Source organism: Arachis hypogaea, chromosome 12 (assembly GCF_003086295.3).
Source record: "Arachis hypogaea cultivar Tifrunner chromosome 12, arahy.Tifrunner.gnm2.J5K5, whole genome shotgun sequence".
NCBI lineage: Eukaryota > Viridiplantae > Streptophyta > Magnoliopsida > Fabales > Fabaceae > Arachis > Arachis hypogaea.
The window spans coordinates 31067747-31094455 of NC_092047.1; the positions used below are offsets into that span (position 1 = coordinate 31067747).

Consider the following 26709-nt stretch of genomic DNA (forward strand, 5'->3'; position numbering starts at 1 on the left):
TCAGAGTGGACCATCCTGGATATATTCTATGATGGTCTATCTGAATTAGCTAAGATGTCATTGGATACTTCTGCAGGTGGATCCATTCACCTAAAGAAAACGCCTGCAGAAGCTCAAGAACTCATTGATATGGTTGCTAATAACCAGTTCATGTACACTTCTGAGAGGAATCCTACGAGTAATGGGACGCCTCAGAAGAAGGGAGTTCTTGAAATTGATACTCTGAATGCCATATTGGCTCAGAACAAAATATTGACTCAGCAAGTCAATATGATTTCTCAGAGTCTGAATGGAAAGCAAGCTGCATCTAACAGTACTCAAGAGGCATCTTCTGAAGAAGAGGCTTATGATCCTGAAAACCCTGCAATAGCAGAGGTGAATTACATGGGTGAACCATATGGAAACACCTATAATCCCTCATGGAGAAATCACCCAAATCTCTCATGGAAGGATCAACAAAAGCCTCAACAAGGCTTTAATAATGGTGGAAGAAACAGGTTTAGCAATAGCAAGCCTTTTCCATCATCCACTCAGCAACAAACAGAGAACTCTGAACAAAGTACCTCTAATTTAGCAAACTTAGTCTCTGATCTATCTAAGGCCACTCTGAGTTTCATGAATGAAACAAGGTCCTCCATTAGAAATTTGGAGGCACAAGTGGGCCAGCTGAGTAAGAAGATCACTAAAACCCCTCCTAGTGCTCTCCCAAGCAATACAGAAAAAAATCCAAAAGGAGAATGCAAGGCCATTGAATTGACCATCATGGCCGAACCCACAAGAGAAGGGGAGGACGTGAATCCCATGGAGGAAGACCTCCTGGGACGTCCAGTGATCAATAAGGAGTTTCCCTCTGAGGAACCAAAGGAATCTGAGACTCATCTAGAGACCATAGAGATTCCATTGAACCTCCTTATGCCATTCATGAGATCTGATGAGTATTCCTCTTCTGAAGAGAATGAGGATGTTACTGAAGAGCAAGTTGCCAAGTTCCTTGGTGCAATCATAAAGCTGAATGCCAATTTATTTGTAAAGCGACTTGGGGAGATGAACCTCCCCTGTTCACCAATGAACTAAATGCATTGGATCAACTGAGACTGCCTCAGAAGAAACAGGATCCTGGAAAGTTTCTAATACCTTGTACCATAGGCACCATGACCTTTGAGAAGGCTCTATGTGACCTTGGGTCAGGAATAAACCTCATGCCACTCTCTGTAATGGAGAAACTGGGAATCTTTGAGGTACAAGCTGCTAAAATCTCATTAGAGATGGCAGACAATTCCAGAAAACAGGCTTATGGACAAGTAGAGGACATAGTAGTAAAGGTTGAAGGCCTTTACATCCCTGCTGATTTCATAATCCTAGACACTGGGAAGGATGAGGATGAATCCATCATCCTTGGAAGACCCTTCCTAACCACAGCAAGAGCTGTGATTGATGTTGACAGAGGTGAACTAGTCCTTCAATTAAATGAAGACTCCCTTGTGTTTAAAACTCAAGGATACCCTTCTGTAAACATGGAAAAGAGGCACAGTAAGCTTCTCTCACTGCAGAGTCAACCAGAGCCCCCACAGTCAAACTCTAAGTTTGGTGTTGGGGAGTCTCAACAATGCTCTGAACATCTGTGAGGCTCCATGAGAGCCCACTGTCAAGCTATTGACATTAAAGAAGCGCTTGTTGGGAGGCAACCCAATTTTTATTTATCTAATTCTATTTTTATTTTTATTGTTCTTTCATGTTTTATTAGGTTCATGATCATGTGGAGTCACAAAATAAATAGAAAAATCAAAAACAGAATCAAAAACAGCAAAAGAAAAATCACACCTGGAGGAAGGACTTACTGGCGTTTAAACACCAGTAAGGAGCATCTGGCTGGCGTTCAACGCCAGAACAGAGCATGGATCTGGCGTTGAACGCCCAAAACAAGCAGCATCCTGGCGTTCAGACACCAGAAATGCACACTGAGGAAAGCTGGCGCTGAACGCCAGAAACAAGCATAGAACTGGCGTTCAACGCCAGAAACATGCTGCATCTGGGCGCTGAACGCCCAGAACAAGCAACAATTCGGCGTTTAAACGCCAGAATTGCATGCAAAGGCATTTTACATGCCTAATTGGTGCAGGGATGCAATTCCTTGACACCTCAGGATCTGTGGACCCCACAGGATCATCTCAGCATCTGTGGACCCCACAGGATCCCCACCTACCTCCACTCATACTCTTCCCTCTTCTCAATGTTCATCCTCTCTTCCCAATAAACACCCTTCCCCATAAACCTACTTCATACACCCCACCTACCTTCAAAAATCAAAATCACTTTCCCACCCAAACCCACCCTAAATGGCCGAACTTAACCCCTCTCCCTTCACTATATAAACCTCTCCATTCTTCTTCATTTTCACACAACACAACCCTCTCTTCCTCTTTTTGGCCGAAACACAACCTCTCTCCCTCTACTCCATTTCTTCTTTTTCTTCAACTTTTCTTTCTTCTCTTGCTCGAGGGCGAGCAATATTCTAAGTTTGGTGTGGTAAAAGCATAAGCTTTTTGTTTTTCCATTACCATTGATGGCACCTAAGACTGGAGAATCCTCTAGAAAAAGGAAAGGGAAGACAAAAGCTTCCACCTCCGAGTCATGGGAGATGGAAAGATTCATCTCCAAAGCCCATCAAGACCACTTCTATGATGTTGTGGCCAAGAAGAAGTTGATCCCCGAGGTCCCTTTCAAACTCAAGAAAAATGAGTATCCGGAGATCCGACATGAGATCCATAGAAGAGGTTGGGAAGTTCTAACAAACTCCATCCAACAAGTCAGAATTCTAATGGTTCAAGAGTTCTATGCTAATGCATGGATCACTAGGAACCATGATCAAAGTAAGAACCCGAACCCAAAGAATTATCTTACCATGATTCGGGGGAATTACTTAGATTTTAGTCCGGAAAATGTGAGGTTGGCGTTCAACTTGCCAATGATGGAAGAGAACGCACGCCCCTACACAAGGAGAGTCAACTTTGATCAAAGGTTGGACCAAGTCCTCATGGACATATGTGTGGAAGGAGCTCAATGGAAGATTGACTCAAAAGGCAAACCGGTTCAACTGAGAAGACTGAACCTTAAGCCTGTAGCTAGAGGATGGTTGGAGTTCATTCAACGCTCAATCATTTCAGCAACCGGTCTGAAGTTACTATAGACCGGGCCATCATGATCCATAGCATCATGATTGGAGAAGAGGTGGAGGTTCATGAGATTATACCTCAAGAACTCTACAAGGTGGCTGACAAGTCCTCCACTATGGCAAGGTTAGCTTTTGCCCACCTCATTTGCCATCTATGCAACTCGGCTGGGATTGACATAGAAGGAGACATCCTCATTGATGAGGAAAAGCCCATCACTAAGAAAAGGATGGAGCAAGCAAGAGAGCCTATTCATGGATCTCAAGAGACGCATAAAGAAGCTCATCACCAAGAAATCCCTGAGATGCCTCAAGGGATGCACTTTCCTCCACAGAACTTTTGGGAGCAAATCAACAACTCCCTGGGAGAATTAAGTTCCAACATGGGACAATTTAGGGTGGAACATCAAGAGCACTCCATCATCCTTCATGAAATTAGAGAATATCAAAGAGCAATGAGGGAGGAGCAACAAAGACAAGGAAGAGACATAGAAGAGCTCAAGGACATCATTGGTTCTTCAAGAAGGAAACGCCACCATCACTAAGGTGGACTCATTCCTTGTTCTTAAATTTTCTACTTTTAGTTTTCTTATGTTAAATGTTTATCTATGTTTGTGTCTTTATTACATGATCATTAGTATTTAAGTGTCTATGCCTTAAAGTAGTGAATATGAATCCATCACCTCTTTTAAATGAAAAATGTTTTAAAAACAAAAGAACAAGAAGTACATGAGTTTTGAATTTATCCTTGAACTTGGTTTAATTATATTGATGTGGTGACCATACTTTTTGTTTTCTGAATGAATGCTTGAACAGTGCATATGTCTTTTGAAGTTGTTGTTTAAGAATGTTAAATATGTTGGCTCTTGAAAGAATGATGACAAGGAGACATGTTATTTGATAATCTGAAAAATCATAAAAATGATTCTTGAAGCAAGAAAAAATAGTGAATACAAAGCTTGCAGAAAAAAATGGCGAAAAAAATAGAAAGAAAAAGAAAAAGCAAGCAGAAAAAGCCAAAAGCTCTTAAAACCAAAAGGCAAGAGCAAAAAGCCAATAACCCTTAAAACCAAAAGGCAAGGGTAAATAAAAAGGATCTGAAGGCTTTGAGCATCAGTGGATAGGAGGGCCTAAAGGAATAAAATCCTGGCCTAAGTGGCTAAACCAAGCTGTCCCTAACCATGTGCTTGTGGCGTGAATGTGTCAAGTGAAAACTTGAGACTGAGCGGTTAAAGTCAAGGTCCAAAGCAAAAGAAGAGTGTGCTTAAGAACCCTAGACACCTCTAATTGGGGACTTTAGCAAAGCTGAGTCACAATCTGAAAAGGTTCACCCAATTATGTGTATGTGGCATTTATGTATCCGGTGGTAATACTGGAAAACAAAGTGCTTAGGGCCACGACCAAGACTCATAAAGTAGCTGTGTTCAAGAATCAACATATTGAACTAGGAGAATCAATAACACTATCTGAACTCTGAGTTCCTATAGATGCCAATCATTCTGAACCTCAATGGATAAAGTGAGATGCCAAAACTATTCAAGAGGCAAAAAGCTACAAGTCCCGCTCATCTGATTGGAGCTATGTTTCATTGATAGTTTGGAATTTATAGTATATTCTCTTCTTTTTATCCTATTTGATTTTCAGTTGCTTGGGGACAAGCAATAATTTAAGTTTGGTGTTGTGATGAGCGGATAATTTATACGCTTTTTGGCATTGTTTTTAGTATGTTTTTAGTAGGATCTAGTTACTTTTAGGGATGTTTTTATTAGTTTTTATGTTAAATTCACATTTCTGGACTTTACTATGAGTTTGTGTGTTTTTCTATGATTTCAGGTATTTTCTGGCTGAAATTGAGGGACTTAAGCAAAAATCAGATTCAGAGGTTGAAGAAGGACTGTTGATGCTATTGGATTCTGACCTCCCTGCACTCAAAGTGAATTTTTTGGAGCTACAGAACTCAAAATGGCGCGCTTCCAATTGCGTTGGAAAGTAGACATCCAGGGCTTTCCAGCAATATCTAATAGTCCATACTTTGGCCGAGTTTAGATGACGCAAAAGGGTGTTGAATGCTAGTTCTACACTGCAGTCTGGAGTTAAACGCCAGAAACACGTCACGAACCAGAGTTGAACGCCAGAAACACGTTACAAACTGGCGTTCAACTCCAAGAATGACCTCTCCACGTGTAAACTTCAAGCTCAGCCCAAGCACACACCAAGTGGGCCCCGAAAGTAGATTTCTGCATCAATTACTTACTTCTGTAAATCCTAGTAACTAGTTTAGTATAAATAGGACTTTTTACTATTGTATTAGAGATCTCTGATCAGTTTTAGCTATCTTAGACTTTCATGGGGGCTGGCCATTCGGCCATGCCTGGACCATTATCACTTATGTATCTTCAACGGTAGAGTTTCTGCACTCCATGGATTAAGGTGTGGAGCTCTGCTGTTCCTTATGATTTAATGCAAAGTACTACTGTTTTTCTATTCAATTCAACTTATTCCGCTTCTAAGATATCCATTCGCACCCAAGAACATGATGAATGTGATGATTATGTGACGCTCATCATCATTTTCACTTATGAATGCGTGCCTGACAAACACTTCCGTTCTACATGCAACCAAGCTAGAATGAGTATCTCTTAGATATCTAATACAGGGGACCGAGTCCGAGTTATTAGTATCTTCGTGGTATAAGTTAGAACCCATGGATGGCCATTCCTGAGATCCGAAAAGTCTAAACCTTGTCTGTGGTATTCCGAGTAGGATCTGGGAAGGGATGGCTGTGACGAACTTCAAACTCGCGAGTGCTGGGCGTAGTGACAGACGCAAAAGGATAGTAAATCCTATTCCAGTATGATCGAGAACCTCCAGATGATTAGCCATGCCGTGACAGAGCATTTGGACCATTTTCACAGAGAGGATGGGATGTAGCCATTGACAACGGTGATGCCCTAACAGAAAGCTTGCCATGGAAAGGAGTAAGACTGATTGGATGAAGACAGCGGGAAAGCAGAAATTCAGAGGAACGAAAGCATCTCTATACGCTTATCTGAAATTCTCACCAATGAATTACATAAGTATTTCTATCCTTATTTTCTGTTTATTTATTATTATTATTCGAAAACTCCATAACCATTTGATATCCGCCTGACTGAGATTAACAAGATGACCATAGCTTGCTTCATACCAACAATCTCTGTGGGATCGACCCTTACTCACGTAAGGTTTTATTACTTGGACGACCCAGTGCACTTGCTGGTTAGTTGTGCGAAGTTGTGAAGTTATGTTTGGACCATGGTATTGTGCACCAGTTTGTTGGCGCCATTGCCAGGGAGAGAATGAACAACAAATTTTACAACCTGAGTAACAATTTCGCATACCAAGTTTTTGGCAGCGTTGCCGGGGATTGTTCGAGTTTGGACAACTGACGGTTCACTTGTTGCTCAGATTAGGTAATTTTCTTCTTGTTTCAACTTTTATTTGGTTTTCAAAAACTTTTTCAAAAAAAATTTTTTTTTTCTTTGTTTTCGTTTTTCTTCAAATAAATTTTCGAAAAAAAAATATATAAAAAAATAAATCTTTTCAAAAAAATTTTTACATTTTTCTTCAGAATTTTTAAGAATGAATTCTAGTGTTTCATGAAGCATGATGAAGCCTGGCTGGCTGTAAAGCCATGTGCAAATTCCTTTGGACTGAGGATTCAACTAATCACTTCAATGCATGTAATAGCATACTAAAGCTTGGCTGGCTATTAAGCCATGTCTAACCCTCAGATTGGAGCTTTAGACTGAGAGTGCAAGATTCCTGGAATTCATATTAAAAATTTTGGAATCTTTATTTTTCTTTTTCACATTAATTTTCGAAAAAAAATACAAAAAAATTTATAAAATCATAAAAATAAAAAATATTTTGTGTTTCTTGTTTGAGTCTTGAGTCAATTTTTAAGTTTGGTGTCAATTGTATTTTTTCTAAATTTTTTTTATGCATTTTTCGAAAATTCATGCATTCATAGTGTTCTTCATGATCTTCAAGTTGTTCTTGGCCAGTCTTCTTGTTTGATCTTCATATTTTCTTGTTTTGTGTCTTTTCTTGTTTTTCATATGCATTCTTGCATTCATAGTGTCTATACATGAAAAATTTCTAAGTTTGGTGTCTTGCATGTTTTCTTTTCTTGAAAATTTTTCAAAAATAAGTTCTTGATGTTCATCTTGACATTCAAAGTGTTCTTGGTGTTCATCTTAACATTCATAGTGTTCTTGCATGCATCACATGTTTAGATCTAAAATTTTCATGCATTGCATCATTTTTCATGTTTTTCTCTCTCATCATTAAAAATTCAAAAATCAAAAAAATATCTTTCCCTGTTTCTCTCATAAATTTCGAAAATTTGGATTGATTTTTCAAAATTTTTTAAAATTTAGTTGTTTCTTATGAGTCAAATCAAATTTTCAATTTAAAAACTTTATCTTTTTCAAAAATCAAATCTTTTTCATTCTTCTTATTTATTTTCGAAAATTTTAAAAATACTTTTCAAAAATCTTTTTCTTAATTTTACATCATGATTTTCGAAAATATTATCAATAATTAATGTTTTGATTCAAAAATTTCAAGTTTGTTACTTGCTTGTTAAGAAAGATTCAAACTTTAAGTTCTAGAATCATATCTTGTGATTACTTGTGAGTCAAATCATTAATTGTGATTTTAAAAATCAAATATTTTTCAAAACTAATTTCAATCATATCTTCTCAAAAATATCTTTTTATCTTATCTTTTTTAAAATATCTTTTCTAACTTCTTATCTTCTCATCTTTTCAAAATTGATTTTCAAATCTTTTCTCAACTAACTAATTGATTTTTTGTTTGTTTCTTATCTTTTTCAAAACCACCTAACTACTCTTTCCTCTCTAATTTTCGAAAATTCCTCCCTCTTTTTCAAAAATTCTTTTTAATTAATTAATTGTTTCAATTTTTAATTTTAATTTTAATTTTATCTTAATTTTCGAAAATCATTAACTCCTTTTCAAAATTTATTTTTTTCGAAATTCCCTATCTTCCATCTCCTTCTATTTATTTATTCATCTACTAACACTTCTCTTCCCCCAAAATTTGAACTCCTTCCTCTCCTCTGAGTTCGAATTCTTCTCTTCTACATTCTTATTCTTCTTTTCTTCTACTCACACAAGGGAACCTCTATACTGTGGTAAAAAGAATCCCTATTATTATTTTTTTGTTCCCTTCTTTGTCATATGAGCAGGAGCAAGGACAAGAACATTCTTGTTGAAGCAGATCCTGAACCTGAAAGGACTCTGAAAAGGAAACTAAGAGAAGTTAAAATACAACAATCCAGAGACAACCTTACAGGAATTTTTGAACAAGAAGATGAGATGGCAGCCAAAAATAATAATAATGCAAGGAGGATGCTTGGTGACTTTACTGCACCTAATTCCAATTTACATGGAAGAAGCATCTCCATTCCTACCATTGGAGCAAACAATTTTAAGCTTAAACCTCAATTAGTTTCTCTGATGCAACAAAACTGCAAGTTTCATGGACTTCCATCTGAAGATCCCTTTCAGTTCTTAACTGAATTCTTGCATATATGTGACACTGTTAAGACTAATGGAGTAGATCCTGAAGTCTACAGGCTCATGCTTTTCCCGTTTGCTGTGAGAGACAGAGCTAGACTATGGTTGGATTCTCAACCTAAAGATAGCCTGAACTCTTGGGATAAGCTGGTCAAGGCTTTCTTAGCCAAGTTCTTTCCTCCTCAAAAGCTGAGTAAGCTTAGAGTGGATGTTCAAACCTTCAGGCAGAAAGAAGGTGAATCCCTCTATGAAGCTTGGGAGAGATACAAGGAATTGACCAAAAAGTGTCCTTCTGACATGCTTTCAGAGTGGACCATCCTGGATATATTCTATGATGGTCTATCTGAATTAGCTAAGATGTCATTGGATACTTCTGCAGGTGGATCCATTCACCTAAAGAAAACGCCTGCAGAAGCTCAAGAACTCATTGATATGGTTGCTAATAACCAGTTCATGTACACTTCTGAGAGGAATCCTACGAGTAATGGGACGCCTCAGAAGAAGGGAGTTCTTGAAATTGATACTCTGAATGCCATATTGGCTCAGAACAAAATATTGACTCAGCAAGTCAATATGATTTCTCAGAGTCTGAATGGAAAGCAAGTTGCATCCAACAGTACTCAAGAGGCATCTTCTGAAGAAGAGGCTTATGATCCTGAAAACCCTGCAATAGCAGAGGTGAATTACATGGGTGAACCATATGGAAACACCTATAATCCCTCATGGAGAAATCACCCAAATCTCTCATGGAAGGATCAACAAAAGCCTCAACAAGGCTTTAATAATGGTGGAAGAAACAGGTTTAGCAATAGCAAGCCTTTTCCATCATCCACTCAGCAACAAACAGAGAACTCTGAACAAAGTACCTCTAATTTAGCAAACTTAGTCTCTGATCTATCTAAGGCCACTCTGAGTTTCATGAATGAAACAAGGTCCTCCATTAGAAATTTGGAGGCACAAGTGGGCCAGCTGAGTAAGAAGATCACTAAAACCCCTCCTAGTGGTCTCCCAAGCAATACAGAAAAAAATCCAAAAGGAGAATGCAAGGCCATTGAATTGACCATCATGGCCGAACCCACAAGAGAAGGGGAGGACGTGAATCCCATGGAGGAAGACCTCCTGGGACGTCCAGTGATCAATAAGGAGTTTCCCTCTGAGGAACCAAAGGAATCTGAGACTCATCTAGAGACCATAGAGATTCCATTGAACCTCCTTATGCCATTCATGAGATCTGATGAGTATTCCTCTTCTGAAGAGAATGAGGATGTTACTGAAGAGCAAGTTGCCAAGTTCCTTGGTGCAATCATAAAGCTGAATGCCAATTTATTTGTAAAGCGACTTGGGGAGATGAACCTCCCCTGTTCACCAATGAACTAAATGCATTGGATCAACTGAGACTGCCTCAGAAGAAACAGGATCATGGAAAGTTTCTAATACCTTGTACCATAGGCACCATGACCTTTGAGAAGGCTCTATGTGACCTTGGGTCAGGAATAAACCTCATGCCACTCTCTGTAATGGAGAAACTGGGAATCTTTGAGGTACAAGCTGCTAAAATCTCATTAGAGATGGCAGACAATTCCAGAAAACAGGCTTATGGACAAGTAGAGGACATAGTAGTAAAGGTTGAAGGCCTTTACATCCCTGCTGATTTCATAATCCTAGACACTGGGAAGGATGAGGATGAATCCATCATCCTTGGAAGACCCTTCCTAACCACAGCAAGAGCTGTGATTGATGTTGACAGAGGTGAACTAGTCCTTCAATTAAATGAAGACTCCCTTGTGTTTAAAACTCAAGGATACCCTTCTGTAAACATGGAAAAGAGGCACAGTAAGCTTCTCTCACTGCAGAGTCAACCAGAGCCCCCACAGTCAAACTCTAAGTTTGGTGTTGGGGAGTCTCAACAATGCTCTGAACATCTGTGAGGCTCCATGAGAGCCCACTGTCAAGCTATTGACATTAAAGAAGCGCTTGTTGGGAGGCAACTCAATTTTTATTTATCTAATTCTATTTTTATTTTTATTGTTCTTTCATGTTTTATTAGGTTCATGATCATGTGGAGTCACAAAATAAATAGAAAAATCAAAAACAGAATCAAAAACAGCAAAAGAAAAATCACACCTGGAGGAAGGACTTACTGGCGTTTAAACACCAGTAAGGAGCATCTGGCTGGCGTTCAACGCCAGAACAGAGCATGGATCTGGCGTTGAACGCCCAAAACAAGCAGCATCCTGGTGTTCAGACACCAGAAATGCACACTGAGGAAAGCTGGCGCTGAACGCCAGAAACAAGCATAGAACTGGCGTTCAACGCCAGAAACATGCTGCATCTGGGCGCTGAACGCCCAGAACAAGCATCAATTCGGCGTTTAAACGCTAGAATTGCATGCAAAGGCATTTTACATGCCTAATTGGTGCAGGGATGCAATTCCTTGACACCTCAGGATCTGTGGACCCCACAGGATCATCTCAGCATCTGTGGACCCCACAGGATCCCCACCTACCTCCACTCATACTCTTCCCTCTTCTCAATGTTCATCCTCTCTTCCCAATAAACACCCTTCCCCATAAACCTACTTCATACACCCCACCTACCTTCAAAATTCAAAATCACTTTCCCACCCAAACCCACCCTAAATGGCCGAACTTAACCCCTCTCCCTTCACTATATAAACCTCTCCATTCTTCTTCATTTTCACACAACAAAACCCTCTCTTCCTCTTTTTGGCCGAAACACAACCTCTCTCCCTCTACTCCATTTCTTCTTTTTCTTCAACTTTTCTTTCTTCTCTTGCTCGAGGGCGAGCAATATTCTAAGTTTGGTGTGGTAAAAGCATAAGCTTTTTGTTTTTCCATTACCATTGATGGCACTTATGACTGGAGAATCCTCTAGAAAAAGGAAAGGGAAGACAAAAGCTTCCACCTCCGAGTCATGGGAGATGGAAAGATTCATCTCCAAAGCCCATCAAGACCACTTCTATGATGTTGTGGCCAAGAAGAAGGTGATCCGCGAGGTCCCTTTCAAACTCAAGAAAAATGAGTATCCGGAGATCCGACATGAGATCCATAGAAGAGGTTGGGAAGTTCTAACAAACTCCATCCAACAAGTCGGAATTCTAATGGTTCAAGAGTTCTATGCTAATGCATGGATCACTAGGAACCATGATCAAAGTAAGAACCCGAACCCAAAGAATTATCTTACCATGATTCGGGGGAATTACTTAGATTTTAGTCCGGAAAATGTGAGGTTGGCGTTCAACTTGCCAATGATGGAAGAGAACGCACGCCCCTACACAAGGAGAGTCAACTTTGATCAAAGGTTGGACCAAGTCCTCATGGACATATGTGTGGAAGGAGCTCAATGGAAGATTGACTCAAAAGGCAAACCGGTTCAACTGAGAAGACTGAACCTTAAGCTAGAGGATGGTTGGAGTTCATTCAACGCTCAATCATTCCCACTAGCAACCGGTCTGAAGTTACTATAGACCGGGCCATCATGATCCATAGCATCATGATTGGAGAAGAGGTGGAGGTTCATGAGATTATACCTCAAGAACTCTACAAGGTGGCTGACAAGTCCTCCACTATGACAAGGTTAGCTTTTCCCCACCTCATTTGCCATCTATGCAACTCGGCTGGGATTGACATAGAAGGAGACATCCTCATTGATGAGGAAAAGCCCATCACTAAGAAAAGGATGGAGCAAGCAAGAGAGCCTATTCATGGATCTCAAGAGACGCATGAAGAAGCTCATCACCAAGAAATCCCTGAGATGCCTCAAGGGATGCACTTTCCTCCACAGAACTTTTGGGAGCAAATCAACAACTCCCTGGGAGAATTAAGTTCCAACATGGGACAATTAAGGGTGGAACATCAAGAGCACTCCATCATCCTTCATGAAATTAGAGAAGATCAAAGAGCAATGAGGGAGGAGCAACAAGGACAAGGAAGAGACATAGAAGAGCTCAAGGACATCATTGGTTCTTCAAGAAGGAAACGCCACCATCACTAAGGTGGACTCATTCCTTGTTCTTAAATGTTCTATTTTTAGTTTTCTTATGTTAAATGTTTATCTATGTTTGTGTCTTTATTACATGATCATTAGTATTTAAGTGTCTATGCCTTAAAGTAGTGAATATGAATCCATCACCTCTCTTAAATGAAAAATGTTTTAAAAACAAAAGAACAAAAAGTACATGAGTTTCGAATTTATCCTTGAACTTGGTTTAATTATATTGATGTGGTGACAATACTTTTTGTTTTCTGAATGAATGCTTGAACAGTGCATATGTCTTTTGAAGTTGTTGTTTAAGAATGTTAAATATGTTGGCTCTTGAAAGAATGATGACAAGGAGACATGTTATTTGATAATCTGAAAAATCATAAAAATGATTCTTGAAGTAAGAAAAAGCAGTGAATACAAAGCTTGCAGAAAAAAATGGCGAAAAAAATAGAAAGAAAAAGAAAAAGCAAGCAGAAAAAGCCAAAAGCTCTTAAAACCAAAAGGCAAGAGCAAAAAGCCAATAACCCTTAAAACCAAAAGGCAAGGGTAAATAAAAAGGATCCCAAGGCTTTGAGCATCACTGGATAGGAGGGCCTAAAGGAATAAAATCCTGGCCTAAGCGGCTAAACCAAGCTGTCCCTAACCATGTGCTTGTGGCGTGAAGGTGTCAAGTGAAAACTTGAGACTGAGCGGTTAAAGTCAAGGTCCAAAGCAAAAGAAGAGTGTGCTTAAGAACCCTGGACACCTCTAATTGGGGACTTTAGCAAAGCTGAGTCACAATCTGAAAAGGTTCACCCAATTATGTGTATGTGGCATTTATGTATCCGGTGGTAATACTGAAAAACAAAGTGCTTAGGGCCACGACCAAGACTCATAAAGTAGCTGTGTTCAAGAATCAACATACTGAACTAGGAGAATCAATAACACTATCTGAACTCTGAGTTCCTATAGATGCCAATCATTCTGAACCTCAATGGATAAAGTGAGATGCCAAAACTATTCAAGAGGCAAAAAGCTACATGTCCCGCTCATCTGATTGGAGCTATGTTTCATTAATAGTTTGGAATTTATAGTATATTCTCTTCTTTTTATCCTATTTAATTTTTAGTTGCTTGGGGACAAGCAATAATTTAAGTTTGGTGTTGTGATGAGCGGATAATTTATACGCTTTTTGGCATTGTTTTTAGTATGTTTTTAGTAGGATCTAGTTACTTTTAGGGATGTTTTTATTAGTTTTTATGTTAAATTCACATTTCTGGACTTTACTATGAGTTTGTGTGTTTTTCTATGATTTCAGGTATTTTCTGGCTGAAATTGAGGGACTTGAGCAAAAATCAGATTCAAAAGTTGAAGAAGGACTGCTGATGCTGTTGGATTCTGACCTCCCTGCACTCAATGTGAATTTTCTGGAGCTACAGAACTCAAAATGGCGCGCTTCCAATTGCGTTGGAAAGTAGACATCCAGGGCTTTCCAGCAATATCTAATAGTCCATACTTTGGCCGAGTTTAGATGACGCAAAAGGGTGTTGAATGCCAGTTCTACGCCGCAGTCTGGAGTTAAACGCCAGAAACACGTCACGAACCAGAGTTGAACGCCAGAAACACGTTACAAACTGGCGTTCAACTCCAAGAATGACCTTTCCACGTGTAAACTTCAAGCTCAGCCCAAGCACACACCAAGTGGGCCTCCAAAGTGGATTTCTCCATCAATTACTTACTTCTGTAAATCCTAGTAACTAGTTTAGTATAAATAGGACTTTTTACTATTGTATTAGAGATCTTTGATCAGTTTTATGCTATCTTAGACTTTCATGGGGGCTGGCCATTCGGCCATGCCTGGACCATTATCACTTATGTATCTTCAACGGTAGAGTTTCTGCACTCCATGGATTAAGGTGTGGAGCTCTGCTGTTCCTCAAGATTTAATGCAAAGTACTACTGTTTTTCTATACAATTCAACTTATTCCGCTTCTAAGATATCCATTCGCACCCAAGAACATGATGAATGTGATGATTATGTGACGCTCATCATCATTCTCACTTATGAACGCGTGCCTGACAAACACTTCCGTTCTACATGCAACCAAGCTAGAATGAGTATCTCTTAGATATCTAATACAGGGGACCGAGTCCGAGTTATTGGTATCTTCGTGGTATAAGTTAGAACCCATGGATGGCCGTTCCTGAGATCCGGAAAGTCTAAACCTTGTCTGTGGTATTCCGAGTAGGATCTGGGAAGGGATGGCTGTGACGAACTTCAAACTCGCGAGTGCTGAGCGTAGTGACAGACGCAAAAGGATAGTAAATCCTATTCCAGTATGATCGAGAACCTCCAGATGATTAGCCATGCCGTGACAGAGCATTTGGACCATTTTCATAGAGAGGATGGGATGTAGCCATTGACAACGGTGATGCCCTAACAGAAAGCTTGCCATGGAAAGGAGTAAGACTGATTGGATGAAGACAGCGGGAAAGCAGAAATTCAGAGGAACGAAAGCATCTCTATACGCTTATCTGAAATTCTCACCAATGAATTACATAAGTATTTCTATCTTTATTTTCTGTTTATTTATTATTATTATTCGAAAACTCCATAACCATTTTATATCCGCCTGACTGAGATTAACAAGATGACCATAGCTTGCTTCATACCAACAATTTCCGTGGGATCGACCCTTACTCACGTAAGGTTTTATTACTTGGACGACCCAGTGCACTTGCTGGTTAGTTGTGCGAAGTTGTGAAGTTATGTTTGGACCATGGTATTGTGCACCAGTTTGTTAGCGCCATTGCTAGAGAGAGAATGAACAACAAATTTTACAACCTGAGTAACAATTTCGCATACCACTACACCATCTTTATTTTATGACTTAAACGTAAATTTTTGTGTGGTAGAATGTTACATGAGCCGCCACAACCCCATGAATTCATTGGTAGCATTTCTTAGCTAGCTAGTTAATAAATGGCGCGACAGAGTATAGTTAATCAGTATTGAGAACTATTTTGAATGATTGTTCTCATGAAGATATTTTCATCATGTCAAGATGATTGATAGGTGTGAATAATTAGATAATTTAATATATTTGATTAAATTATTTAACATAATATATGTTTAATTTAATTCTTAACTAGAGTATGATTTTTGTTATGAAGTTAGATCTTCTGATTTGAATTTAAATTTTTTAAAATAAAAAAATTAGTAAAATAATAAAATAAAATATTAATTTATTGAATTTGTATATTTCATGTTATATAAATTTTATTATTTTAATTTAATAATAATTAAATACTTACTTTCTTATTTTACAAATCTCCTCATCACTTTAAAAGATCTTAATCCATTATAGTTTAAGGTTGTGCCTAGAATTAATGTGAGGAACATAGTGGGATAGTTAACAAAAAAAACTCTCTTTTCATTTGATGGAAAACACTATGGGATAGTTTATTCCAATTTTATTATTGTATCCCTTTCTTTTTCAATATAACTAAATATATTAACTAGTTCATATATTTTACGTTTCTAGAGTACCGACCATGCACAACCAAATTGTTTTCCTGATTTTTTTTGAATAAATTAACATTTGTATCTATGAAAGATATAAATACTGACAAATGTATCTATATAAGAATAAAACGATAATTTTGTATCTACGAAAGATAGTTTTTATATGTCAAGAATACCCTAACAGACTAATTGTGTAACCAACGTTCGGGTACTCTTAGCACAGAAAAGCCATCTTTTGTGGTCATAATTGTCATTTTTGTTAGCATCTGTTTTTTTATGGGTACAAATGATAATTTTTTTTTTAATTTGTCGATAAAATGATCAACTTTTAAAACGTTGTGCGTTGTCAAACTAAAGAATAAATTAATAAAAATTTAAAGAAGTAGCATTAAAATATAGATATATTAACTTCACAGAATTTTGAAGTTAAATATTACAAAGTAAAAATAAAGAACACAAATGAAATGAACTTGAATTTTCCTTTGTAAATCTATCTGTATGTTAGCATATTTAAATTACTTTGTCAAATGATTTCAACTCTCTTTTTTTTTTTAATCCTAAAACTCTTATATATAGAAAATTATAATAATTAAAAGATTATAATTTAATCCTAGTAAATGTTTTTTTCTAATAACTAAATATCACTACCAAAAGGATAGAAGAATGCGACCTATTATAGGACATACAATGACATTATAAGCTATTACGCTTCAATCGGGTTATTTTATTCCACTTTTTAAAAAGAAATAAACTTAATTAAATTAACATATTTAATAGCATAGCGATACATTTATACAAAATTTTTACCTTAAATACACACAATAGAACTATAAACAGTCAAATTAAATCTAATTTACGAAATAATTTGATCTATAAACGATATTTTTGTGAGTACTTTTAATTCTATTATCTCTTAAAGCTATGTGTTATATATCAAAAAATAAACTAAAATAACCCATCTTCACAAATTCTTTCGAAATATGTGGCACATTAAAAAAATAAAACATATATAAAAGTTTCAAAATTAAAATAAAAAAATGAAGACATTATAGGGAGGGAAGGGTCAAATTTTTTTTATCTATTACAAAATCTTTTATTCTTAACATTTATATCATCTTATATTTATATATAGGGAGGTTATATATATTATTAGAGATGTGCTATATATACAAGTCTTTTTGGTATACAAGTTCATACAAGTTGGTCCAAATTCAACAAAAATGACCTTCAATTTAGATTGTGTGTAAATATGTGTTTCCCTAACTCTTAAATAATGCAAATGGTTCTTTTCTCTCAATCAAAACCGCAACGCTCAAAATTTAAACAAGGATCAAAATGTAACACCCTAATATTCAAATCCTTATTCTCGAGTCATAAATCAATGATATTACGGTGGTACGACCCTCAAGGTGGATTTTTATTACATAATTATAAGTAAAATAGAAAGGGGTATTAATCGAGAAGCCTGAAAAGAGTAAAAATAAAATCGCGAAGTGGTATCACTCACGCATCGACAACTAAAAGATAAAGCGTGAAGTCGAGAGCGATATACAGATAAAGGCATCTAGGAGAATAAGAGAAGGACAATATATAGATATATATAACATAAGTAAATAGCAACTAGTCGCGGCCCGCGAAGTTTAGGGCGGCTAGGGTACAGTATGAAAGTAGTTGACAACAGTATCTCCTAATCTCTCCCAAAAGAAACATAAGAGCCTCTATAGGCAGGTTCAAAAGAGTCCAATACATAATATAAGCTTTTCCAAATAAAGGTTGAGAGATTCTAAGCAAAATATAAAGTGGAGAATATAAAGATCTTCGCCACCTCTCAGATGAACCACAGCTCACTTCTGAGCACCTGGACCTGCATCTGAAAAACAATAGATATATACGGAATGAGAACCCTCGACCCATGGGTTCCTAGTACGGTAAAAGTGCCAAATAAATACAATGCATTAATAAAAATTCACTAAGCATCCTAAACTTTCTTTCACCAAATATTCACCCTATGTTCTCGCTAATCCATAAACAAGCAACTATCATAAGAGAATGCTAAATCTAATTCATCTTCCTCAAGTTTCCCAACTTTCTAACTCTCTAACGAATCAGAATCAGAATCAGAATCATAAATAAACCATCACCAGTTATTCTGTCTCAGCAACTCTATATCAATACATCATATCCTCACTTGGAGCAAGTGAAATCACTTCACTGCGTCTACCCAGGGAACTCAATTTAACTCATTCTCTACCTGGAACAAGTGAAATCACTTCACTGCGTCTACCCAGAGAACTCAAATTAACTCATTCAATAATCATCATCATTATTCAATTACATCATCAACTCATCTCATCAAGAACAACCCTCAGCGTCCACCGACACCAGCATGAGGGACCTCTCAGTTGTACAAACACAAGCAATATATGTAAGTAATACACAATTAAAGTACAAGTAGAACAAGTAGTACATAATCAGGTAACAGAGCATATATGATATAGCAATCCAAAACAAATAGGCAAACCCAAACAATTCAAACATATACAAATGATGTATGCCTGCCCTATGGCTGATGAGTCTCATATGTCGGTTATAAAGCCAACCCGACAAGTCCTGGTAGCTAACCATTGGACTATCCCTCTGTCGTGCATTGATGCCAGGACATTTTAGCCAGTTTCACTGACCTTTTCTTTACTATTTTTAAGGTAGTTTCATGCATTTTCTTGGAAAATAAGCTAGTTTTGGGTAGATATTCACTTACATCTTGATTCAAGCATACATTGTGCACTTTACATGATTTCATGAGAATTTTTGCATGAATTTAATGATAAATTGGATGATGCATGATCCCATGATTAAGAGCAAGACTTTGATGCACTTTGTTTGATTGATTTCAGGCCAAAAGAAGAAGAGAAGAAGCCACGTTAGTGGCTACGTTAGTTACACTAACGTGGGCACTAACGTGGAAGGAAGGAAAGCCCCAACGTTAGTGAGAAAAGTTAGTGGCATTAACTTTGAAGAAAGGAAATGGAGCCAACGTTAGTGACACTTAACATTATCACTAACGTTGGACCAAGCTCATAAGTGGCCACGTTAGTTGCCACGTTAACTTAGTTAACGTGGCCTCTAACGTTAAGAAGTAAAGGGGAAGCCAACGTTAGTGACATTCAACTTTATCACTAACGTTGGCCAAGTCACAATAAGCCACGTTAACTCCCACGTTAACCTAGTTAACGTGGAAGCTAACGTGAAGAAACAAGGTGGTCGACAACGTTAGTAACACCAAACATTGCCACTAATGTTGGAAGGAACCCTCACAAGCCCCAATAAGCCACGTTAACTCCCACGTTAACCTAGTTAACGTGGAGGCTAACGTGAAGAAGGGAGGTGATCGCCAACGTTAGTGACACCCAACATTGTCACTAACATTGGAATGAGCCCACACAAGCCACTATGAGCCACGTTAACTCCCACGTTAACTTAGTTAACGTGGTAGTTAACGTGGGAAAAGTCCCACCTGGCAGCCTAACCATGCCTTCTTCGAACACGCATAACTTGAGCCACAAAGCTCCAAATGAGGTGATTCCAGTGGCATTGAAAAGTAGGATTCCAGAGATTTCCACTCATATATGGCACTATATGGTTGACACTAAATTTGAGGGAGAAAACCTGCCCCGAAAGTGCAAAGATGAACATGGTATCAACCTGTAGTAAGGCCAGCTGACCTCTTCACATTCCAAGAAGTGTAACTCGAGTTGTAGAGCTCCAAATGATGCGCTTCTAAAGGCATTAGAAAGTAGACATCCAGGGCTTTCCAACAATATATAATAGTATGGGGTGGACACTAAGTTTGAGCTTCAGAAACTGGCAATAATGAAGCCCTGATCGCTAGCGTTATTGGCACTCAAATTTTTCATTAACGCTGGCAACTATGCCAGAGACCATGTCCACTTCAAAGGAGCATAACTTGAGCTACAGAGATCCAATTGAAGTGATTCCAGTTGCGTTAGAAAGCTGACATTCAGAGCCTACCAACGATATATAATACTCTATAGTGGGCATGAAATTGGAGCACAAACAAGAGGCATCTTTTAAGCCCCAAAAACATCAACTGGGCAGCAAGTGCAACGTTAGCCACAATAACTTTAGCACTAACGCCACACTTGTAGTGTTAGTGTGGCTAACTTTAGCACTAACTTTAGCACCTGGACCTCAACTTGACTCACTCTCTCTCAAGTCCACTTCAAAGCTCAAGCAAGCAAGCCCACAATTGTCAACCAATCAAGACCACAAGAAGCATCTAGAATAGGAATTTTCATTTAATTGTAATTTGCTTTTAATTTCATTTTGTAATTTAGGAGAGCCTATATAAAGGCCTTAGTCTTTACATTGAAAAAAAGCTTGGAAAAGGGGGAATTCTGGAATGGGGGATTGAAGAGGGGTCTTCGGACTCCCTCCCCTCACACACTTTTCCTTCTCTTTCTTTTAGTTGTAATTTTCATTTATGAATGTTGAATTTTAAATTTCAGTTTGAATCTTCATCTTTATTTTTCTGTACTTTCTTTTATTTCTATTTTTGTAGAGCAATGATCAACTAACTCTTTACATTGGGTTAGAGAGCTCTATTGTGATTCAATGGATTAAGTGTAGTTCTTATTCTTCTTCTTCTTTCTTTCCTCTTGATTTTACTTGAGAGCTTTCAATCTTCATCCAATTGGGTAGTTATCTTGGAAAAGAAACTATTCATACTTGGATCTCTTCTGAACCTTGAAAGAGGAATGAAGAGATCATGCTAGAAATGCTTTCTCATGCTGGACCAAATTGGGTGTGGATGGATATGTGACTATAATCTTTCCAACACTTGATTTGGGAAATGCATGTGGTATAATCGGTGACCATACTTCATCTCTTCTCATGAGCAATTGACCAAGGAATTAGCTATTGATCAAGATTTGAGAGATTGAATTCCAAGAAATTGGAATTCGATCAATTAAGATTTCTAAGGAGATCAATGAATGCATTGATTGAGGAAGAGATGAGAATGAACTTGATCCGGAGGATTGCAATATCTCTTGATCCCAATGTTCATTTTATTTTTTAGTTCTTACATTTTATTTTCTTGCCATTTTACTTCTCTGCACTTTATTGCTTTCTTTACTTTCATGCAATTTACATTTCTTTGCTGCTTATCACTCCAATATGATTCGTCTAACTAGAATAATCAATTAACCATTGATTCCTTAATCCGTTAATCTCTGTGGGATTCGACCTCACTCTTTTGTGAGTTTTACTTGACGACAATTCGGTACACTTGCCGAAGGGGAATTTGTTGAGAGACAAGTTTTCCGTGCATCAAGTTTATGGCGCCGTTGCCGGGGATTAATCGTGATTAACAAACTACCGGTTGATTGATTTACTAGATTAGATACTTTTCTTTTGTCTTTATTTTCTTTTGTTTCTTATTTTCTTGTGCTAACTAACTGTTTGTGATATTGCCTCACTGGAAATTTCCTAATCTGTGACAATGGAGATTCCAATTTCTTTTGGTGATTATTGTTTGAGACAAAGCTTTCTGCAGGAAAAAAAGGAGCATCCATCATATTTTAGTCAATCATATTTCATGGGAAACTTTCCACCACCACATAATGATTCACTTTACTATGCTCATGGTGGGTGGGAGTATCAAGAACATGAAATGGGGTACTTTCCAGAGCCACAAAATGGTCCATATTTTGGTGAAATTAATCACTACTCAAGTTGTGGCTGGGAAGATTAAAATCAAAGAGATTTCACTCATTCATACCCCAGTCATCAAGAGCCATCACCTCTCAATTATACAATCTCACCTCCAAGTTTTACATGCCTAAATTCTTCATCATTTGAGTATGCCTCAGCACAAAAGTCTATCCCAAATTCATACAATTCATTTCACCATCCACAAAACTCAATCCACTACCCACAAGAGTCACACCACTTTCAGAATACACAACCACAAAATAACCAATTCCATTCACAAGCCAACCCAGCCCAACCATTACAACCTACCCAACCTCCTTTAGATAAACTTGCTAGGGTGGAACTCATCATTGAAGAACTCAGAAGAAGTAGAGTAGAGGAGAGACTTACTAGGATAGAACTCCTCCTTGAAGAAATAGTAAAAACAATCGAAGAGGAGAAAATAGAAAAAAGGGACCATGAAGAAAAATTGAGGGAGAATGCACAACTCTATTCTGAAGAACAATTTATTGAAGAGCTGAGATCACAAAGAGAGACCACTTCACTCTCTCCAGAAACAGAGAAGTTCATTCAAAGGTCAAGAATAAGGGAGAAAGTCAATCAAGGAAACCCACACTCCAACGAAACAGAGAGTTGCATAGAGGGTGAGTTCATTGAACCACCAATTCAAGAAGATCTTGATGAAGAAGATGCTCCACCCATCATACAATACCCAAATCCTGAAATCAAGGTGGTAAAGGCAATTAATATGAACACTAACAAAAGGATGGTGACCAAGAAAAGAAGGACAATATTCATGAAGAAGAAAAGGTCAACCAAAAGCCATCCCACCCCTACCCCCAACAAGCAAGTTTACTCAAGCTAACAACAGAAGAAGGCTTGCTGGGGAGAGGCACTCAAAACAAGGGGCATTAACTGGCTCCTCTTTCCTCTTGAGGTCATTCCTCTTAACAAACTGGAAGAAGAGGAAGAAAGTCGTGAACAACATGTCAAGCTAATGACATTAAAAGAGCGCTTGTTGGGAGGCAACCCAACCGTAGGTAACATTTCCTTGCTTTGCTTAGTTTACTTTCAATAATTTGGCATATGATTGCACTCTAAGTTTGGTGTTGCCATGCAACAATTTGAATTTCAATCTTCACTGGGTACTTGCAACATTCTAGATTGACAGTGGCACACTAAGTTTGGTGTTGCCACTTAACTTTCATGCAAAGTACCATGCCAACACCACTTATTAATGCAATCAAAATTGTCTCTGTTTTACTTCTTGTACTTTTGTTGTGATCCATAATCTTGCTTGCTGAAACACATGCATACTCACACTTTATTTTATGACATTCATGATCCATCATAAACCCCGTCACCACTGTTTTAATTGTTGCTTGAGTATAAGCAATCATTCTATGTCTGGTGTGGGAAGGGGAAGAATAGGAGGAAAAGGGCAACAACAATGAAGATAAAATACAAGGTGGTAAAGTTCCTTTCTCCTCTTACTTATTTCCAGCACTTTAATTTGCATGATTGTCTTCTATGTTCTTTGTATGTATGTGTGCTTTCTCCTTGTGAATAAGCATGTCAATTCTGTCTTTTAAACTTTTTGTTGATTGGGGCTGTGTTTGCTAGTCTGAATGTTATTACTGCATCATCTCCTTACTTACTTGTTTGCTTGTCCTTTTGAATCAAATAAAAGGAGAATGAGTGTTTTTAAAAGACTAGAGTGGAGTTCATACTATGGAATGAGTTCATGAGTTTGTGGTGTGGTCATAAGTTAGCTAAGTTGGTTCAACCACAAGGGTGGGAAGACAACTATCTGTCATGAATACTATGCTTGAGACACACCCCATGAGACTAGCTAAATAAGAAGATCCTAATAAGAAAGAGGGAAAGAATAATGAAAGTGGAAGAATAAAAGAAAAAAAGTAAGCAATAAGGCTAGGCACCAATGGTTTTAATCTTGAAGCATGTGTCTGTGGTGCTCCTGTGTGAGGGATCTACTTGGATGAATAAGCTCTTTGGGGTGCTTTATCACTTGGTAACTTGGGTTAACTAACCCGGGATTATCAGCTGAAAGTCCACTATCAAGAGTAACCCTCACTACAGAGCATTTAGTAACCCAAAGAGGTGCTGGACACCAAGGTCTCAAGAAAAGAAAATAAATAAACCATATGCCTGTGGTGTGTATGTATCGGGGAGAGACTTGAGCAAGTAAGTCCTTAGGGGTGCTTCAACACCCAGCACCTTGAACCAACTGGTTCGGGAGTGTTGGCTGAAAGCTTATTCTAAAAACTTGCCCCCTTACAAAGCACTTAGCTTAAGAACACAAATAAACCCTGAAATGACAATAAAAGGATCAATGAATAAAAGTCTCATGGGATGCAATCAAAGTGAGTGTTTTAGGACATGATAAAGGTTTGAAAGCCAGGAATGAACCTAAGTTGCTATGCATGAAACCACCATAAAACCAGGGACATGACTTCCACAAGAATGACTCATTTCTCTTGGCATTCCATTCATCATTCTTTTGTTCCAGTACTTGCTTAGAGACAAGCAAGCTTTAAGTTTGGTGTTGTGATGGCAGGGCATTTTGGCCAGTTTCACTGACCTTTTCTTTACTGTTTTTAAGGTATTTTCATGCATTTTCTTGGAAAATAAGCTAGTTTTGGGTAGATATTCACTTACATCTTGATTCAAGCATACATTGTGCACTTTACATGATTTCATGAGAATTTTTGCATGAATTTAATGATAAATTGGATGATGCATGATCCTATGATTAAGAACAAGACTTTGATGCACTTTGTTTGATTGATTTCAGGCTAAAAGAAGAAGAGAAGAAGCCATGTTAGTGGCTACGTTAGTTACACTAACGTGGGCACTAACGTGGAAGGAAGGAAAGCCCCAACGTTAGTGAGAAAAGTTAGTGGCATTAACTTTGAAGAAAGAAAATGGAGCCAACATTAGTGACACTTAATATTATCACTAACGTTGGACCAAGCTCATAAGTGGCCACGTTAGTTGCCACGTTAACTTAGTTAACGTGGCCTCTAACGTTAAGAAGTAAAGGGGAAGCCAACGTTAGTGACATTCAACTTTATCACTAACGTTGGCCAAGTCACAATAAGCCACGTTAACTCCCACGTTAACCTAGTTAACGTGGAAGCTAACGTGAAGAAACAAGGTGGTCGACAACGTTAGTGACACCAAACATTGTCACTAACGTTGGAAGGAACCCACACAAGCCCCAATAAGCCACGTTAACTCCCACGTTAACCTAGTTAACGTGGAGGCTAACGTGAAGAAGGGAGGTGATCGCCAACGTTAGTGACACCCAACATTGTCACTAACGTTGGAATGAGCCCACACAAGCCACTATGAGCCACGTTAACTCCCACGTTAACTTAGTTAACGTGGTAGTTAACGTGGGCAAAAGTCCCACCTGGCAGCCTAACCATGCCTTCTTCAAACACGCATAACTTGAGCCACAAAGCTCCAAATGAGGTGATTCCAGTGGCATTGGAAAGTAGGATTCCAGAGATTTCCAAGAATATATGGCACTATATGGTTGACACTAAATTTGAGGGAGAAAACCTGCCCCGAAAGTGCAAAGATGAACATGGTATCAACCTGTAGTAAGGCCAGCTGACCTCTTCACCTTCCAAGAAGTGTAACTCGAGTTGTAGAGCTCCAAATGATGCGCTTCCAAAGGCATTGGAAAGTAGACATCCAGGGATTTCCAATAATATATAATAGTATGGGGTGGACACTAAGTTTGAGCTTCAGAAACTGGCAATAATGAAGCCCTGATCGCTAGCGTTATTGGCACTCAAATTTTTCATTAACGCTGGCAACTATGCCAGCGACCATGTCCACTTCAAAGGAGCATAACTTGAGCTACACAGGCCCAATTGAGGTGATTCTAGTTGCGTTAGAAAGCTGACATTCAGAGCTTTTCAACGATATATAATACTCTATAGTGGGCATGAAATTGGAGCACAAACAAGAGGCATCTTTTAAGCCCCAAAAACACCAACTAGGCAGCAAGTGCAACGTTAGCCACAATAACTTTAGCACTAACGCCATGATGAGCGGATAATTTATACGCTTTTTGGCATTGTTTTTAGTATGTTTTTAGTAGGATCTAGCTACTTTTAGGGATGTTTTCATTAGTTTTTATGTTAAATTCACATTTCTGGACTTTACTATGAGTTTGTGTGTTTTTCTGTGATTTCAGGTATTTTCTGGCTGAAATTGAGGGACTTGAGCAGAAATCAGATTCAGAGGTTGAAAAAGGACTGCTGATGCTGTTGGATTCTGACCTCCCTGCACTCAAAGTGGATTTTCTGGAGCTACAGAACTCGAAATGGCGCGCTTCCAATTGCGTTGGAAAGTAGACATCCAGGGCTTTCCAGAAATATATAATAGTCCATACTTTGGCCAAGAATTGACGATGTAAACTGGCGTTCAGTGCCAGCCTTCTGCCCAAATCTGGCGTCCAGCGCCAGAAAAGGATCCAAAACAAGAGTTGAACGCCCAAACTGGCACAAATACTGGCGTTCAACTCCACAAATGGCCTCTGCACGTGCAACACTTAGGCTCAGCCCAAACACACACCAAGTGGGCCCCGGAAGTGGATTTATTCATCAATTACTTACTCATGTAAACCCTAGTGACTAGTTTATTATAAATAGGACCTTTTACTAGTCTTTTTGACA

General features: G+C 38.3%; 1 non-coding gene across 1 annotated transcript; it reads right to left on the bottom strand.

Annotated features, from left to right (window-relative positions):
- Nucleotides 1–8949: 8949 nt before the first annotated feature.
- Nucleotides 8950–9057, bottom strand: LOC112731711 (small nucleolar RNA R71). Its single transcript, XR_003167476.1, has one exon. It is a non-coding gene; the product is annotated as a small nucleolar RNA R71 (small nucleolar RNA).
- Nucleotides 9058–26709: the final 17652 nt, after the last annotated feature.